Source organism: Xenopus laevis, chromosome 6L, assembly GCF_017654675.1.
Source record: "Xenopus laevis strain J_2021 chromosome 6L, Xenopus_laevis_v10.1, whole genome shotgun sequence".
Taxonomy (NCBI): domain Eukaryota; kingdom Metazoa; phylum Chordata; class Amphibia; order Anura; family Pipidae; genus Xenopus; species Xenopus laevis.
This window is the reverse complement of record NC_054381.1, coordinates 133,531,448-133,551,119: the sequence shown is the minus strand read 5'-3', so window position 1 is coordinate 133,551,119 and position 19,672 is coordinate 133,531,448. Positions and strand designations below refer to the sequence as shown.

At 41.7% G+C, this 19,672-nt stretch overlaps 1 protein-coding gene across 9 annotated transcripts in view; it reads left to right on the top strand.

The window, feature by feature from the left end:
• Nucleotides 1-12,739: 12,739 nt before the first annotated feature.
• Nucleotides 12,740-19,672, top strand: part of pag1.L (phosphoprotein membrane anchor with glycosphingolipid microdomains 1 L homeolog) — a 99,349-nt gene continuing 92,416 nt past the window's right edge. For 5 of the 9 annotated variants that reach the window (XM_018266554.2, XM_018266549.2, XM_018266551.2 and 2 more), the window contains exon 1: nucleotides 12,741-12,952. The gene's annotated coding sequence lies outside the window, so the exon portion shown is untranslated. Of the gene's footprint in view, nucleotides 12,953-15,735; nucleotides 17,875-19,672 lie in introns of those variants that run through there. The other 4 variants (XM_018266553.2, XM_018266550.2, XM_041565472.1 and 1 more) reach the window with 2 other exon arrangements.

Here is a 19,672-nt window from a genome sequence, read left to right as displayed (position 1 = left end):
TACTTATCATCATTGTTATATCTATGCCAGGTTGTCGGGCATTAGTCAGGGCAGGCACATTCAGCAGAGGGCCCAGTACAGTAATCATTGGGACTCATACTGCTGTGACCAGGACCCTTCCTTCCCATCAACGGGGGGCCCGATTGTTAGCCTACCGGTCACCAGGTTCCCCTGGGTAGAGAATGACGTTAAATTGAATGGCTACCATTTATAGGTTTATGCCCCAGATCTTTCCCCTGCTATGCCCAAACCCCATCCTGAAACGAGAAGGAAAGCTACGGAGGGATTTTTTTGCCAATAGATTAGCTGCAATAGTGCAAGCTATATTTATTCTGTAGAATGCTTTACCATACTTGAGTAAACCGCTCTAGACACTCTCTCTGTTTGTTTAGGATAGCAGCTGCAGTATTAGCTTGGTGTGACATCACTTCCTGCCTGAGTCTCTCCCTGCTCACTTATAGCTCTGGGCTCAGATTACAGCAGAGAAGGGAGGGGGGAAGAGGAGCAAACTGAGCATGCTCACGCCCGGGGCAAGGAGGTTTATGCTGAAGGCAGGAAGTCTGATACAGAAGCCCATGTGTACACAATAGAAGGAAAGAAATGCAGGATTTTTTGGACAGAGGACTCAGAGCAGCACTACTTTGAGGGTTTACTGGTGTATTTATATAGACCTTTCTGATAAAGCTTACTTAGTTTTAACCTTTCCTTCTCCTTTAATCTTGTCCAAATCACTCCCATCCCACTGTGACCAACAAATTGCACCGTGGCTTCTCATAGATTACCCTCTAGCATGGGCTTCTGACTGGAGTACCCTCTGTCCCCCCCCCCAGACGGGGCCCTGATTGCACCACAAAACTCTGTTGCTGCCAGTTTTCATAAATAACATCACATTAAGGGGTCCCGTTGTTGCCCCAACTACTACACAGTGTTCTATCGTACAGAGCTGCAGAATGTGTTGGCACTTTATAATTCTGAGATAATAATAAATCTGATTTACTCTACAAGCACTGTGCTGGCCAGCATTTATTCACTGAGTTTACCCATTTCCATGTATGGGAATGCATGTCACAGGCTGTTAACTGTCCCTTGTTGCAGGGAATGCAGAAGCCCAACTCCTTCTTATTCCTACCCTAATACACCACCAGGTGGTGCTAATTTAAGCATAAAAAATAATCTGTTAGTAAGAGACATTAAAGATCATTTGCAACCACATTAATGCTCATTTAGCTGGCACTTGTTCTGGCTCAAAAATTCTGTTGCAGAACATAGTGTCATGGGGTGCAGTACAGTCATAGGCAAGTTGTTAAAGGGATACTTTCATAGGAAAAACATTTTTTTCTAAGTGAATCAGTTAATAGTGCTGCTCCAGCAGAATTCTGCACTGAAATCCATTTCTCCAAAGAGCAAACAGATTTTTTTTTATATTCAATTTTGAAATCTGACATAGGGCTAGACATTTTGTCAGTTTCCCAGCTGCCCCTGGTCATGGGACTTGTGCCTGCACTTTAGGAGATAAATGCTTTTTGGCATGCTGCTGTTTTTCCTTCTCAATGTAACTGAATGTGTCTCAGTGGGACATGGGTTTTTACTATTGAGTGCTGTTCTTAGATCTACCAGGCAGCTGTTATCTTGTGTTAGGGAACTGCTATCTGGTTACCTTTGTTCTTTTGTTTGGCTGCTGGGGGGAAAAAGGGAGGGGGGTGATATCACTCCAACTTGCAGTAAAGAGTGATTGAAGTTTATCAGAGCACAAGTCACATGACTTGGGACAGCTGGGAAATTGACAATATGTCTAGCCCCATGTCAGATTTCAGAATTGAATATAAAAAAATCTATTTGCTCTTTTGAAAAATGGATTTCAGTGCAGAATTCTGCTGGAGCAGCAACTATTAACTGATTCATTTTGAAAAAAATTTTTTTCCCATGACGGTATCCCTTTAAGAACAGGACCCTGCTTCTATCTGCGTCTCCCTAACTTTTATGTCTCCTTGACATGCAATGCCAATAATGCTGCTGAATACAGACAGTATTGTATTTATGGGAGTAGTTGCAGGTCTCTTTGCGCTTCGAAAACAGGGTGCCAAGACTTGTGACAGTGTTTAAAATGCAAAATAGGCGCAGAGGGGTACAATATTTAACCTTTCCTTTTTGAAACATTGTCTGTGGGAGTTTGCCCTATTTTGTCTTAATCATCTTACACTTTCTATTATCACCACACAATGCATTTCACAGAAAGCAATCAGCTGAGCCGAGTGAACCAGCATCTCATTAAAAATACATCAACAGCTCTCATTGCGCAGCAGAATGCCATTATAATACAGCAGCAAACGTCCATAGACCACAAGATTCGTCTGACTAATCTGCTTGCATGAGTGTTTTTTAATGTGCACAGAAGTCATAATCGCCATTCCAAAGGAGCACTGAGATTCTGATACAGTGGTACAGTACAAAGGAGATTCCCTGCTGTGCCAAATGTGGATGAACGAATAACAGAAGACTCTGTGGAAACATCACAATGGGCATGGCTTTCTGTTGTGTCAAATGCTGTTACATCACTTAATAGCATTGGTTCAGTCTGAGCAACTATGCATTAAGCCAGCGGTTCCTAAACTGGCCTGACTCCCCAAGGTATCCCAGAACAGTGGATGGGGTGGCCTGGAGTGAACATCAGTTAAGGTAAGATTTGGGGACAAAATGTTTGCTCTACTGGCTCCTCTTGAAAGTTTGAAGGCTTCATAATGGCAGATGAAAATGCTCGATCAACAAACAAATACAAACCTTAATTGTAAAAATACAATTTTCACTTTTTTTCCATATGAGTCAAAAGACACACTTCTTGTTCTAGACATTTTTGACATTTTTAGTTGAAGGGCACTTTAAAGGAGAAGGAAAGGTTAAAACTAAGTAAGCTGCTCTGAGTCCTCTGTAAAGACTTCTTGCCTTCAGCTTAAACCTCCTTGCCCTGGGCGTAGACATGCTCAGTTTGCTCCTCTCCCCCCCCCCCTTCTCTGCTGTAATCTGAGCCCAGAGCAATAAGTGAGCAGGGAGAGACTCGGGCAGGAAGTGATGTCACACCAAGCTAATATGGCAGCTGCTATCCTAAACAAACAGAGAGCCTCTAGAGCTTTTTTACTCAGGTATTGTAAAACATTATACAGAATAAATATAGCATGCTAGCTTGCACTATTGCAGCTAATCTATTGGCAATAAAATGCCTCAGTAGTTTTCCTTCTCCATTAACCAAATCTTAAATGGGGCTTAAACGAAAAGACTCAAAAAACCTCTGGTTTGAGCATTAGAGAATATAAGATCTATTATGCATAATAGATCTTGCCAGACTAACTTTAATTTCTTTTTATGAAAAGGTAAGCAGGGACCTCGATTCTGGGATGGCAGTGGATGTGATTTACTTAGACTTTGCTAAAGCATTTGATACAGTGCCACACAAAAGGTTACTGGTTAAATTAGGGATATACCGAATCCACTATTTTGGATTCTGCCGAACCCCCGAATCCTTCGCAAAAGATTCGGCCGAATACTGAACCAAATCCAAATTTGCATATGCAAATTAGGGGTGGGAATGGGAAAATATTTCTTCTTGTTTTGTGACCAAAAGTCACATGCTTTCCCTCCCCACCCCTAATTTGCATATGCGAATTAGTATTCAGATTCAGTTCGGCCAGGCAGAAGGATTCGGCTGAATCCAAACCCTGCTGAAAAAGGAAGAATCCCGAACCGAATCCTGGATTCGGTGCATCCCTAGGTTAAATTAAGGGATGTTGGCCTGCAACATAGTATTTGTATCTGGATAGAGAACTGGCTAAAAGATAGACTACAAAGAGTGGTGGTAAATGGAACATTTTCTAATTGGACCACTGTTGTTAGTGGAGTACTGCAGGGCTCTGTACTAGGTCCCTTGCTTTTCTGCTTATTAATGACCTGGAGGTGGGCATTGAAAGTACTGTTTCTATTTTTGCAGATGATACTAAATTGTGCAGAACTATAGGTTCCATGCAGGATGCTGCCACTTTGCAGAGTGATTTGTCTAAGTTGGGAAACTGGGCAGCAAACTTGAAAATTAGGTTCAATGTTGATAAATGCAGGTTATGCACATTGGCAAAAATAATATAAATGCAAGTTATACACTAAATGGCAGTGTGTTGGGAGTTTCCTTAAATGAGAAGGATCTTGGGGTTTTTGTAGATAACAAGTTGTCTAATTCTGGGCAGTGTCATTCTGTGGCTACAGTGGAGCCCGGGAGCTATAGGGGCCCCATCAGGTCCTAATTTATACCATTAAATAAATACTATTAAAACTGGTCAACCTAGGGGCCTGAAAAATAATGTGCTGTGGGGCCCAGTAATATCTAGTTAAGCCACTGCTAGCCGGTATTTTACTGCCCGATAGTGTAGATGTAAAATAATTTTGAGATATTGCATCATCCCGTCTCTTCAAAAATGCAAAATAATATTTTAGTGAAGCAGATATATTTATCAAACAAAATGAATATGAGCTCAAGTTTTATTACTTTACTGTACAGCAGCAGTCAGTCTGTCTGGCTCCACGTTTCTACCTTACTTGCACTTGCCTTTTTCTCAAATAAAAGTGGTTATAAGCCTTGCACCTTCCTGGCTCGTGTGGACCCAAGTTCCTATTTTTTCTTCCTCAAGGATTCCGGAAGCTGTACGAACTGGATGCACCATGGAATATTAAAAGAAAGGTAATACTTGTAAAGGTGTCCTAATCCATGCTTCTTTTGGTATCCACATTTCTACTTTACTCCATATCTAATGATGATCTTATAGACTCCCGTCTGCATGCCCCGCACCAATACAGGGTGGGTCTATAAATAAGAATGTGTGCCAGGTTAGGTTTGGGTGAGGGTGGTAAATGGGTGGGTTAGGGTTGGGTGTGGATTGACTGTTTGTCGACCCACAGATCACTACTGGAAAGCTGGGTTCTCCATAGACTCTGGAAAATAATTTACTGTCTGGTTGAGACATTTCTGAAACATATTATTTGCATTAGATTCATGGATAGATTTTGCTAGACCAAGGTTGCAATGTTCTAAGCTGTGCAAGTCTTGTGTACAATACACACTTCACATTATAACACAGAGAATCTTGATCATATGGCCAAAGTGAACAAAAAGGGAACACTGATACGTTAGGATGCATTTGGGAATGGTTCCAATGTCCCAGGTGTCTTCCTCGGCAAATTCATATTTTCCTGAAAAAAAAACTGGTAAGTTCTTAGGGTACTGCTCTGTAATTCTTTACTATGAATAAGTGAATTAGTAAGTGACATACAGTATACTAGTAAATGAGTGTCTTGTTCAATCCATTTGCAGTTTAGTAGAGTCAGTGTTGCACGTTTTATATGCTAGGTCAGTGCTTTCTTCTTTGTAATGTTTTCTGGATTTTAATTAAAGATTTGACCTCTTCCATCTGGCAATATGCTACCCAATCAATTTGCACGCAAAGTTAATTACTGGCAACCTGTCCATAGAAGATTTCACTATTAATATGGATCAGCAATATCCAATGTGAAGCAGAGCACCTCATCTGCCAAACATTTCCTCCACAAACATTATCCAGACACTGTATGCCAGCGTATGCGCTGTGCAAGCTTAGGTTCCAGTCGCTAGGCAAATTCAGTATGACTTTTAATATTTACTGCATGTATATATGATATATAAATATATGATGTTACATCTCTAAAATAATTAATTAAAAAGAACTCTGTTGCAAAATATTTACAAGCATCCTATACTATGGAGTTCCACAGTCTCATTGATTAGATAGGTAGTTGGCCAATCAGGTGTGCAGGCAAATGGAACACAAATATCCTCACCGCACATGTAAGACCCCTATGTACATGTTTTCTCCTGTGCAACAACACTCAGTAGTTCTCCAATCTCTCTCTCTCTCTTAGTCCGTTTGCTCCAGCGGGGAGCATAGGGCCTCAACGACACTCCTCCAACGAACTCGGTTCGCAGCGGTCCTCTTCAGCTGAGCCCATGTCCATCCGGCTGCCTTCATTTCAGCCTCCATGCACCTCCTCCATGTCTGTCTTGGCCGGCCAACTTTTCTTTTCCCTTGTGGGTTCCACTCAAGGGCTTGCCTTGTGATGTTGTCAGAACTTTTTCTGAGGGTGTGGCCTATCCAGCCCCACTTTCTTCTTCTGATTTCTCGGTCAATGGAGATCTGTTTTGATCTTTTCCATAGGCTGATGTTGGAAGTCTTCTCTGGCCATCTGATGTGTAGGATGTGTCGTAGGCAGCAGTTGATGAAGGTTTGGAGCTTACTTGTGGTTGTCATGGTCAGTCTCCAGGTTTCCGAACCATAAAGCAAGACTGCTTTCACATTGGTGTTAAAAATACGAATTTTGGTTTGTTGTGAAAGGGCAGTGGAGTTCCAGATGGGACGTAAGGTGTTAAATGCATATCTGGCTTTGTTGATACGGCTCCTGATGTCCTCATCTGCTCCTCCATCCTTACTTACTACGCTGCCCAGGTAGACAAACTTGTCCACGTCCTTAATGTCAACTCCTTGCAGCTGGATTTGATCTTGCTGCTGATGGTTAATCCTCATGGTTTCTGTTTTGTTAGTGTTGATCTTGAGGCCAGTTTTTGCTGCTTCCTCTGATAGACGTGTGAGTTTCTGCTGTGCATCTTGTTGTCTGTGCGACAGGAGGCTGACATCATCTGCAAAGTCTAGGTCCTCCAAGATTTTAGTGAAGGACCAGTGGATTCCTGTGTTGGCATTTTGTGTGGAACTCTTCATAATCCAGTCTACTACCAACAGGAAGATGGTTGGTGACAACATGCAGCCTTGTCTCACCCCCGTCCGCACTTCAAAAGGCTCTGTCATTTTTCCTTTATGCACAACCTGGCATGTGGAGTTGTTGTAAAGTTGTTTGATAATGGGGATGAATTTTGGTGGTATCCCATAATGTGCCATAAGTTTCCAGACGACCTCTCTATCTACGCTATCAAAGGCCTTCTCAAAGTCTACAAAGATTGTGTAAAGTGGAGACTGCCATTCCAGTGATTGTTCTATGATGATGCGCAGTGTTGCAATGTGGTCCGTGCAAGATTTGTCCTGCCTGAAGCCTGCTTGCTCATCTCGCAGTCGTTTGTCTAGAGCCTCCCTCAGTCTCAGCAGCATGATTCGTGTGAGTACCTTGCTAGGTACAGATAGGAGCATGATGCCTCGCCAGTTGTTGCAATACTATGGAATAACATTGGTCGAATGGGCAAGCTTTTAATGTTGGGGTAATCACACGGCACATTGAAGCTCCGTGTATTTAAAAAAAACCCTAATACATGTTTTGTTGAGCGGCAAAATCATATTGGTCATATATATCGGTGGGTCATGACAGACAGGAGATCTTATCTTCTCAAGTTGTCCTGAAAAATGTTTCTGCATGTTGTACAATAAATGTATAGGATGGCATGATATAATGCTGTGGATTGGAGCAAAGGATATACAGGGCCACTGGATGTGAGGGCCAGAAAACCTCCATCTTCATTTATTTTATACTTCCTTTTCTAATCTCCATTTTTTTACCTTGTTTGCTTGTTCCATAATATTCAGTGGTATTAACTCACACTACCTCTATTGAGCCAAACAGCGGGATATTCCAATAGTTATCCCATGCATGGACAGATATGCACAGGTTTGTGGTATAATTAAAGGGGACATATAACATAACTTAACTCCCCCAATTTTGTAGGCAATAGTGAATAATATGAAAATGATACTGCTGTGGGAAAAAAATATTTCAAAACGCATCAGCTTATAGTGCTGCTCCAGCAGAATTCTGTACTGAAATCCATTTCTCAATAGAGCAAACAGATTTTTTATATTTAATTTTGACATAGGGCTAGACATACTGTCAGTTTCCCAGGTGCCCTCAGTCATGTGCCTGCTCTGATAAACTTCAATCACTCTTTACTGCTGTACTGCAAGTTGGAGTGATATCACCCCCCCCAGCAGCCTAACAACAGAACAACGGGAAGGTAACCAGATAGCAGCTCCCTGACAAGATAACAGCTGCCTGGTAAATCTAAGAACAGCACTCAAAGGTAAAATTCAGGTCCCACTGAGACACATTCAGTTACATTGAGTAGGAGAAACATCAGCTTGCCAGAAAGCAGTTCCATCCTAAAGTGCTGGCTCTTTCTGAAAGCACATGACCAGGCAAAATAACCTGAGATAGCTGCCTACACACTAATATTATTAAAAAAATACACTTACTGATTCAGGAATGAAATGTTATATTGTAGAATGGATTATTTGCAGTGTAATTTAGAAATAAAACTATATCATAAAAATCATGACAGAATCTCTTTAAAAATGGTCTCCTCTCTGGACTGTATCCATGTTTTGCATTAAAAAGGTGGGTGTGTCCTAATGGTCACGGTAGAAGGGGGATAGCCAATCAGACAGTCACAAACAAAGACAGGCTTCAGTTCCCAGGTCGGCCTAGCTGCTGATTGGTTCCTATCCTACAGTGCTAAGTGCTGCTGGCTCCCCTGCACAGCCTGGGAAAGAGGCAGCAGAAGTGTTTTAAGCACATTTCTTCTGTATTTTAAACAGTATAATGCACTAGCACATTTCTGTTTTTTACATAGTATGTCATCTTGGACCAGACTACTCTGAACACTGGTCTGTGCATGATTTTGCCCCAACCCTTAAAACAATCAAATTAGCAACTCAGCCTCCAATGTCACTACAAACAATTGGACCCTCAGTTTGGCAGGTCTTACATTTTTGTCAATCAAAACTGGTGTGATAAGTAATAACAGGGCCCATACACAGGCAGATGACCACTTTGAACGGCTGAAAATGGGAGAAATGTAGGGAGCAATTAGCCAGTGGCCAATATTAGATCAGTAATTACAGAAAATTAACCTGAAGTAGTTGAGGTGGACTGGGAAACTGGGGGGCAAATGAGTGCTCTGGCCCCTGGATTTTCTAATACCTTGAAAGATAAGACTTCGCAACAAGTGTTAAATAAATCCTAAAAGACTAATTGTGTGAAATTCCAAATTTTTCTCTATTGTCTCTCAAATGATCTGTTTTAAAACTAGTTCACAATAATTGTTTATCACTTACATGAATATTTAATGTTTCTAGTTAATATTTAATCATGTTATTGCCAGTCTTAAATTGGAGTTTAAAAGGAAATGTAAAGACAAATGAGTTATCTGTTCAAGCTTTGGTTGGTCAAATGAAATTCATGTCCCCTCAGAGCATTTGTCTGCTTAGGCTTTGGTGTCCTTGGGTCCGCTGCTGTTCTGTTTTGGTCAGTCAAAACTGGTGTGAATGTATTATTTTAGGTTCCAGACATCACTGAAAGCAGTTTGGAAATGCCAAGCTGATAGTTGCTGAGTGGCAATGCTCCTGCATTTGGATGTACTGTATTAAGTGCTGTTGTTCTGTGCAAGCCCTAGATCACACCCAGGTTTGAGGGAAGGCCACAAAGTCCTAGAGCTGAAAGTTTTTAGGGGTTACATTATACTTGCAGACCTCACTGTTGATAGTAGAAAGAAGGGAGCTATTCTGTGGACTGGGTAGGAGATTCAAACAGCTGTTAAATCCGTTGCCCACCCAGTCCCCTTTGGAGACTCCCTTCTTTCTATTACTAGCAGTAAGAGTTTGTGGGGGTACAAGTTGCGAGAGGTGGGGTGCAGGGGGGAACAGACAGGCTGGCTCAGTGTACCAGTAGCCTTACAGCAAGACTATGCAGATGAACGATAATTTTTGGACTTTTTGTAATAAAGAAAGAATCTTAATAAACATTTTATGTTGTTCTAAGTGTTGATGGTTGCAATTTCAAATCCCATGCACTGTATTTTTTTCTTTCTGTTTCTTTGCCAACATAATTGATAATAAACTGTGCATGCAACAAATCCAGGATTCGTTTTCTGCCTTTTTCAGCAGGCTTCAGATTGGGCCGAATACACGTGCCTGGCCAAACCGAATCCGAATCCTTAAAATCGAGTGACTTTTCATCACACAAACAAATGATGTAAAATATGTTTTAATCGTGTGGCTCTCTTTCACCATTTATTACCAATTTGCATATGTAAATTTGGATCCAGGATTCGGCCAAATCTTTCGCAAGGGGTTCAGCCAAATCTGAAAGCAGTGGATTTGGTGCATCTAGGGTTGCCACCTTTTCTGGAAAAAAATACCGGCCTTCCTATGTATATTTTTTCCCTATTAATAACATTGGGCTCAACCATCATTTTTACCGGCCAGGCCGGTGAAATACCGGCCCGGTGGCAACCCTAGGTGCGTCCCTACTATTGATTCCAATTCACTGGCACCACTTGTACTTTGAAAAAACTAAAAAAGTTCTACAAACCATAGAAGACAAAGATATAGGTTAGGAGTGATTTCAATCCATAGAAATGGTAGAACATGAACTAAGCTAATGCCGCATGTGATTTGGTCTTTGCCCTGGCCTCAAACCCAACTATACTTCTTCAATTGCAATGAGTGAAGTGGTGTCTGACAGTCTGATACAGGTATGTAAAGAGGAACATTAACAAAGACCTGTCCATATCACTTGGCATTTATTCTAGTAATGGCTTGGTTATTCCATGGTCCTATAGACCTCAGACATGATGATGTTAAAGGAATTGTTCAGTGTAAAAATAAAAACTGGGTACATAGACAGGCTGTGCAAAATAAAAAAATGTTTCTAACATAGTTAGTTAGCCAAAAATGTAATGTATAAAGGCTGGAGTGACTGGATGTGTAACATAACTGCGAGAACACTACTTCCTGCTTTGCAGCTCTTTTGGTATCCACTGATTGGTTTCAGAGACTTGAGGGGGGCACATGAGTCAAATCTGTTGTTTTTGAATCTGAGCTGAATGCTGAAGATCAATTGCAAACTCACTGAACAGTTATGCCCATGTGACCCCCCCCGTCAAGTCACTGACTAACTCAGCGTTAGAGAGCTGAAAAGCAGGAAGTAGTGTTCTAGCTATTATGTTACACATTCAGTCACTCCAGCCTTTATACATTACATTTCGGCTAACTAACTGTATTAGAAACATTTTTTATTTTGCACAGCCTATCTATTTACCCAGTTTTTATTTTTACACTGAACTGTTCCTTTAAGGTTGTGCTCAAGAAAAAAGTCCTTTCTGGGTTGCTAGGGTTAGTGATAATGTCGTTTTTTATATGGCCAATATTATAAAAATATGCTATTCAGTCTCCTGCACTGAATAACCACAAAAAGATACAATGTTTCTGAAATGTAATTAAATAAGAGGATTTTGGCAGAAAACCTAGAATACCTGGCAGCTGCACATGTGTAACAATTTAAGATATACAAAGATACAATTGTAACTAAGATAAACAGGTCTCTTGTGGAAACTGTGGCTTGAAGCTTAAGCAGCTATTCACCTTCATTAGCAAAACTGTAAAAACACATAAAACTGTTGAAACTGTTTTTTTTGTCCCTCATACGGAGATCCGCTCATTTGGCGAGGTCACCAAACAAGTGGATCTCTCCCCAAAATGCCCTCCTTGAGGTGGGTGATATCGGGTTGATCTGATCATGGGCCCTAGGGCCCAACGATCGGATCACAACAAGGAGAATTACGGACGGTCGGATGGAGGACCACATAAATGAACCCATGCGGTCCTCCGACGGGATTTTTAAATGAATTATAGTCAATGGTCGTTTTTTTCTTATGGCGACTTTTTTTGTCTTTATGCATTACTCAATGAGCGTTTTTTCTTATGGCAAATTTTTCCCATAATGCATTAAAGTCAATGGGCGTTTTTTCTTATGGCGACTTTTTTTTGTCCGTATGCATTACTCAATGGGCCTTTTTTCTTATGGCGACTTTTTTCTCCTAATTCATTAGGGTAAGGGCACACCTGGAGATTCAGAGAGATTTAGTCGCCCGGTGACTAATTGCCTCTTCTTTGGGGCGAGGAATCTCCCCGAACTGCTACCCCATGTCTTCCGCCTGCTTCAATGAAAAAACTCCTGCGCCAATGCACTTGCGCACGCTTCGATTTCCGAAGTTTCCTCACGAATAAGAAAATTGAAGTTCCGCAAGTACATTGGCGCAGGAGTTTTTTATTGAAGCAGGCAGACACTGGGAAGCAGTTCGGGGAGATTAGTTGCCCCAAAGAAGAGGTGATTAGTCGCCGGGCAACAATCTCCCCGAATCTCCAGGTGTGCCCTTACCCTTAAAGTCAATGGCCATTTTTTCTTATGGCAACTTTTTTTTTGTCCTTATGCTACTCAATGGGCGTTTTTTCTTATGGCGACTTTTTTTTTTGCCCTTATGCATTACTCAATGGGCGTTTTTTCTAAAAGGTGTTTTATTCACTGCGAATTTTTCCGCTGTGAAATTTTGCAGCAGTTTTGAGAAAAAATTTCTCCGCAAATCCATGGCTGGCGAATAAATTCACTCGTCACTGCGTAATAATTAGTGTTACACCCCAATACATTAGAATATTATGTATTGGGGTGTACAGTGCACTGTGGCTGGTGAAGCTCAGATTTAGTTCATAAAAGGTAACTAAAAAAAAAAAAAAATATATATATATATATATATAATAATGTCCCACGCCCTCTGCAGCACATGAAAAGCAAAAGGAGCAATAGCAACACTGAATGAAGAACATACCGATACCATAGCGTAGTACAGCGCTTCCCACCACCGCTGGCCCCTCCCCTCTGTGAATATTTAGTAGGCCTGACCAGCCATGTGATGGGAGGGGGGGTCGGCGGCTGCGGATTGGATCGTTTCCCTGTTAGCAGTGAGGCAGGTGCTGTGTTGGACACATGGGGAACAGGACGAGCGCTCGCCTGAGGAGGGATACAGAGGCTGCTGTCGGCTCTATGTAAAGGAGGAACCGGAGCCCTTCGGGTCATTGGGTGTCGCGCGGGATTGAGCGACCGAGAGCTGGTGAGAAGCCTCTGACTCTGTGTGTGTGACGGGGTTAGGGAATGGCGATGTGGAGATAGGGCGCTAATTGTGTGTATTATTAACCCCCTAGTTCCCGGGCTTGTAGCTAATGTGTTGGCAGCTGCAGTAGTCCTAGCCCTCGCTGTTCTTGGCTGCTGTGCGCGCGATTATCGCTCTGTGAGGCGCAGTTACAGCCGCTTGGACCAGGCTTCGTGCATAATGAATGAGCGCCACATTGTAATGGAGCATCTCGGGCACCCGGACAGCTTTTGCTAATGCTTTAATGAGTCAACTGCTTGGTGACATAATGGAGGGACGTGTAAATATCTGCTTGGCCAGTAATGTGTGGGATTCATAAACATAACCCCTTCCTCCTGTCATAGGAATCCTTCCCACAAGGCAAGTGCGGATAAAGGGGTGCTTCACCTTTAATCTTAACTTTTATTCATTTTTTATAGTTTTTGAAATCTTTGCCGCCTTCTTTTGACTCTTTCCTGTTTTCAAATAGGGCTTCACTGTCCCCATAAAACAAATACTCAGCAAGTTGATAAATTTGCTATTGCTACTCATCTTTCTATTTCAGGCCCTGTCTCTTATTCCAATTGATGCATGGTTGCTAGGGTAACTTCCACCCTAGGCAACGGATTGCTGAAATTGCAAACTGGAAAGCTGCTGAATAGAAAGCTTAATAACTCAAACTGCAAATAAGGAAAAAAAAATAAAATCACAATTTAGATTGTCTCGGAATATCCATCTCTTCGTCATACTAAAAGTTAATTTAAAGGTGAACAACCGCTTTGAAAGTTGCAATTGCTGAAACTGCCACTTTGTAGCCCTCTTAACGTGGGTTTTTGTTTATTTTTTACTTGGAAATAATGTTAAGGTCCCCATAGACGCAAAGATTTTTCTTTGCCGAACGACCGATTTTAGCCGACCAAGTCTGACCAATCCGTCAAATAAAGGTGGCCATACACGGAGAGATCCGCTCGTTTGGCAACATCGCAACATCTCTCCCCAATGTGCCCACCTTGAGATGGGCAATATCGGGCTGATCCGATTGTGGGCCCTAGGGCCCAACAATCGGATCGTAACAAATGGTAACGGGGGGTCGGAACACGGGACCGCCAGGGCCGCTTCTGCCATGATCCAACGGGATTTTTAGTCCCATCCAATCGAGATCTGGCCGACTTTCGGCCAGATCTCGATCAGGGGAAGCCCGCCGGGGGGGTCCCATACACTGGCCAGTAAGCTGCTGACTTGGCCACCTTTATTGTGAAGTTAGTGGGATTCGAACAATCGTACATCTTAAGATTTTTCGTCTGACATCTGTCAGAAAATTCATCGGCCAGGTTAAAAAAAATCTTTATCAGTCCCAGTGCAATCTATCTATGTTTGCAGGGCCAAGCAGGCAGCTACCCTTCCGTTTTGCTGACAATATCGTCTGAAACGGTCTTTTTAGTTGATGGACATATCGTACATTTAAACGATCATTTTGAGATAATCGTGGTCTCACGATAACGATTGGATCTTTTAAAAGTCTTTACATCTATAGCCAGCTTTAGTCAATTCATTGGGTTATTTGTATAAAGAGAAAATAATACCTGGCCCCTTGCACAGCTGTCATTGGCTGCAATATCCATATCATCTGTAGCTTTCCCCCTCTCTGTTTCTCCCAGCAGCTCTGCAAGTCTTTGGAGTGGGATGACTAAAATCAATGAAATTAACACTTTGGGGGAGGTAATCCATAAAACAGGTGTTAATTAACTCAGGAGGTGTCTCCCATAGCAACCAGTCGGAATTGTTTCATTAACGGCAGCTGAATGATTAGAGCTAAAGTGCTAATTACACGATATGGGTTTCTGTCCCAAAGTTAAACTACCCCGATGTTGTGAGTTCCCCCTCTGATGTTTTGTTTCCATGGCCGTGTTAACGCTGTTGCAATTGTGCAAACTTGTTAAAAAAGTGTTTGTGTCTCTGGGGATCCCAAACATTCCTTTGTTATCTGACCTGTTTGATTCCTAGTGATGGAGATGCCAGCTTCATCCGTGTTATCTGAGAAATAATGGCTGCCAGCATAATGTGGAATAAGGTTTCAGAAATCCAGGACTGGATCATTGCCCCCTGATGATTTGGGATAAATTCTTATCAACATACTGCCAACCAGTGGTGTAACAACGGCAGCTGCAGGGGGCCCCTATGAGGCCCTAATTCATATACAATTTCAATAGATATTGGTAAATCAGGTCAATCTCTACACATTTTGGGGGCCTGAAAAATTATTTGCTGTGGGGCCCAGTAATATCTAGTTACACCACTGCTGCCAACCCAGTGGCCCTACAGCTCAACTAAGGCCTTGGCCTATATAATAGAAAATCATAAAAAACATGGACTTTTTAAGATATAAGGACAAGCTTACCGCTTTCCACAAGGGGTCCGGGTGCTCATGCTCCAAACCCTCAGCAGGGGGGGAAATACATACAAAAACCTAGAAAATAAAGCTGGCACCATTCCAACACCCCAAAAATATTAATGAATCAAGTAGAATCCAGAAGTCTCAAAATATTAGTAAAGCAGTACAAAAATCTTTATTTACATCTTGTATAAAAATAATAGCCTGTCGCGTTTCGTGTCCCCACAGGACACTTAATCATAGGCTCTGATTATAGCCTATGATTAAGTGTCCTGTGTTTCTCAAGGCCCCCATAGACACAAAGATTTTTCTTTGATGAACGACTGATTTCAGTGCCATCCGACCAATCCGTCACATTATCGTGAGATTAGTGGGAATCGAACAGTCGTGCCTTTAACGATTTTTCGTCCGACATTGGTCAGAAAATTGATCGGCCAGGTTAGAAAACTTTAATCGGTCACAGTGGAATCTATCTATTGCCCAGTTGTTTGCAGGGCCAATCAGGTAGCTACCCTCGGTTTTCCTGGCTTCAACTAGACAATATTGCTTGAATTGGTCTTTTTAGTTGATGGACAAATCGTACCGGTACATTGAAACGATCGTTTCAAGATAAGCTTGGTCTTATGATAACGAAAAAGATCTTTTAAAAATCCTAACATCTATGGCCAGCTTTAGTTTCAACATTTGCTATGTTGTTTTTGTACTATCTGCAATTAAATGTATTTTTATTTATATTTTATACAGTGTCCCATATTTTATTTTTGAAAATTGGGTTTTAAGATGCAAAGTTCCCATGCCCACACTAGGCAAGGTTTTGTGTATTTACTAAGGATCGTTTGCACATAGGGGTTTGCTTATTGGTGACCTTTAATCCTCTCCAGTCCACCAGGTACTGAATGTAGGTGTCCCAGCAGATTTACTTTCCCAGTACTCATGGTTTCAACACCTCTTGTTGACTGTTGGGTCTTTAGCAGCATCCCTGCAGTGTTACTCCATTGCTGTGTGAGAGGGCAGCCTATCCGTTGCAATATTGATGCCTGTTGTTAAAGGGTTAATCTTTCTATATGCAAGATGTCCCATTCTTGGTATATTATTTCAGAGCAGTCACTAGTTTGATACATTTGTTACAGTTCTCTGTAGTACCAACTTGTCCTTTAAAACCTATAAATACAGAGCAGTATTTGCAGTATTTGTTCTGAGTTCAGCTGCTATTGACAGTCCATTAAATCTCAACAGAACACTGCACAGCTTGAATGCACGGGGGAATGACATCTGTACTTGCCGTAAGGCCAGTGGTGGGGATAGAGTATCCACCTGGCCGGTATTTTACCAGCCTGGCCAATAAAAATGATGGCTGATCCCAATGATATTAATAGGAAAAAAAGATAAATATATAGGAAGGCCGGTATTTTTTTCCAAAAAAGGTGGCAACCCTAAGTGGGGATCAATTACAGGCAGGTTGGTTCCACCCCCTGAGCTGCTAAAAATTGTGGTTACCAAACTCCTGCAGCGAAAGTCTAGACACCCTGTAGCATGGATATAAATGTCCATACATAGATATTCTCATATGAAAAAATTTTCGTATAATATTCGTTGCCTGCATAGTAGGAGACGAGCCAACGATATCGGCAGAAGACGATGGATATCAGTCGGCTTGTCGATCAGGCTGGTTATAAATTTTGATTAGGTGCCTTGGAGCCTAGGGTTGCCACCTTTTCTTGAAAAAAAAAATACCGGCCTTCCTATGTTATTATTTATTTTCCCTATTTATAACTTTGGGATCAAGCTGAATTTTTTACTGGCCAGGCTGGTAAAATACCGGGCTGGTGAAAACTCTACTTGGAAGGCACCTGAACATTGAGCATTCGTGCTGACTCGTCAGATACAGGTAGAATTCTATTGTTTTTATCTGTATATCTGACAATTCAGCTCTACACTTGTGTATTGAAAGGCACAATGTTTCTGGGAAAGATTGTAATTGTAGCGGCCACCTAACCAGGGGTCCACTGGGCCACGGGCTGAGCTATTTGCAATTTTTTTTTTTTAGCAAGCTCACTAAGTAAAAAACAAATGTTTTTGTATGTATACATATTTTATGTATCCACTGTGACTGGTTTGTGTTTTTATTATGCAACACCCACCTAGCCACCGGTCCCTGGGGCTAAAAAGGTTGGGAACAGCTGAATTACACAACTAAAGATTATCAAAGTGTTTTTGTTTATTTTGGAAAGAAGACTTCTCACCAGGGGCTGGCCTCTCCCAGCTGTGAATATTCAGTAGGCCCGGCCTGCCATGTGAGGAGGGGAGGGGGGCAGAGAAGTGTCAGCTGCTGCAGATTGGATCCTTCCCCTGTTATACAGCAGGCAGGTGCCGTTTTGGCCACATGGGCATCGAGATAAGGCTGCAGGCTCAGTGTGCTGGAAGGACCGCATGCCCATCATATGATATTGGTATCCGGGTGTTGTGATTCCCGTCTCTGTGCAGCACTGAACAGCTGAAGGTGCAGAATCCGGTGAGATGTCTCTATGTGCTGGGGTTTGGGAATGGCACTGCAGGAAAATACTCTCTAGGAACAGAGCAATAGGGCTAAGGCTGAGCTGTGTTCTATATTTATATTTGTAGTACTAGCCAACCTCCTCATCCATCATTGTTTAATATTCCACCTTTAAAAAAAAAAAAAAAATACTTCCTGCAATGATGGATGCTTGGAAATCTCATATCGCTTCCATCGGAGAAAGACTGCAGATAGAGCATATATAGAGAGAGCTGCAGATAAATTGCAGCCCTGAACAATGCGCGTTACATAAGTGTACCTACTGGGAAGTATGCTTGCTGAACTGCAATGTTATTGGCTCAGGGCATTATTATATTGAGAGGACCCCATCACGCTGTGTAGTTCAGCATTTCTTCTGATATAGGTTCAGTGTGTCGCCTACACCTCAAGATTTGCTTATGTGTTTTTTTTTTATATTAAGAGAAAACTACATCTTAATTAAATAGAATGGGGACCCAGTTTCTGGTTCTGACCCACAGAGGTAATGTAACTGACTGCCTACTGACTGCTGCTGGCCATGCCAATTCTTTGGAATGAGGGAGATGTATAACTAATGAGTAATGTAGGTATTTTAGTCCATGAGTCAGTCGCTCTTGCGAGTGCATCTGTGAATGTCTCGGTGAGCTAATAAAAATGCAAGCTGCTTGTCAAATGAGTCAGATAATGTATGTAACTGTCAGCTTATCGTGTAATTAATGAGAATGAGTAGTGCGAGGAGCTGAACGCAGGTCACTAGTACATAAGACTTACATTATGACTTATTTCAGGCCCCTCTACTGTGTCCCGGGACTGGACAGTACTAACTAGATGACATATGGTGGCAAAGGGCAAAGCAAGAGTGAGGTGGCACGTGCCAAGCTGTTATACTTTTACGAACACACAAATTTATGGTTAACTGTCTCATTTTCTCTGTATACATTTTAGACATTTTACTCGATGAACTAACTTAATATCCATGATTTAGTCTGAATTGTGTGACCACAGGCTGATATCACAGTATCACTGAATCCTACTGCAAATCTCGGCCGTTTTCCTTTGTCTAGAGCTGTGTTAGAGACACTGGTGTGGTTGCTGGCAGAATGAAGTACTGAGGTGTGGTATATACAGAGTTTGCTTGTATACAGCCTCCCTGGATATACCCACAGAGCACTGCATTTATTTACTCTGTAATTCTGCTGTGAGATGAAGTGTTAGTGGTATCATGTATGGAGCTGGGCTAAGGGTGTGGTTACGGTGGATGTAAAATACTCTACAACTCCAATTTATGGACACTTCATTTCACTAGTTATTATTAATGTCAGAAATGTTTTATGGTGTGCCATTACATATGCACTTAAAGCTAATACTGATATATCCTAGCCAATAAATTATTACATGCCGTGTCCCCTAGAGGGTAGTATTGACAGACTGTTATGCAGTTCCTTTGGGTTTTGCAGTTTTTTCCGACATTCCAGACTCATCTTTAGGTTTTTTGGGCACATGCTCTTTTGTAAGCTCAACTGTATGGAACATGCAGTCTAAATGGGTTGACACTATATAAATAAAAATACAGGTATGGGATACATTATCCGGAAACGTTATCCAGAAAACTCTGAATTATGGGAAGGCCACCCCTTTTCTCTGTATTATTAAAACCTTGTACCAAACAAAGATATAATGAATCCCTATTGGAAGCAAAACTATCCTATTGAGTTTATTTAATGTTTTAAATTATTATTTAGTAGACTTAAGGTAAGGAGATCCCAACTATGGAAAG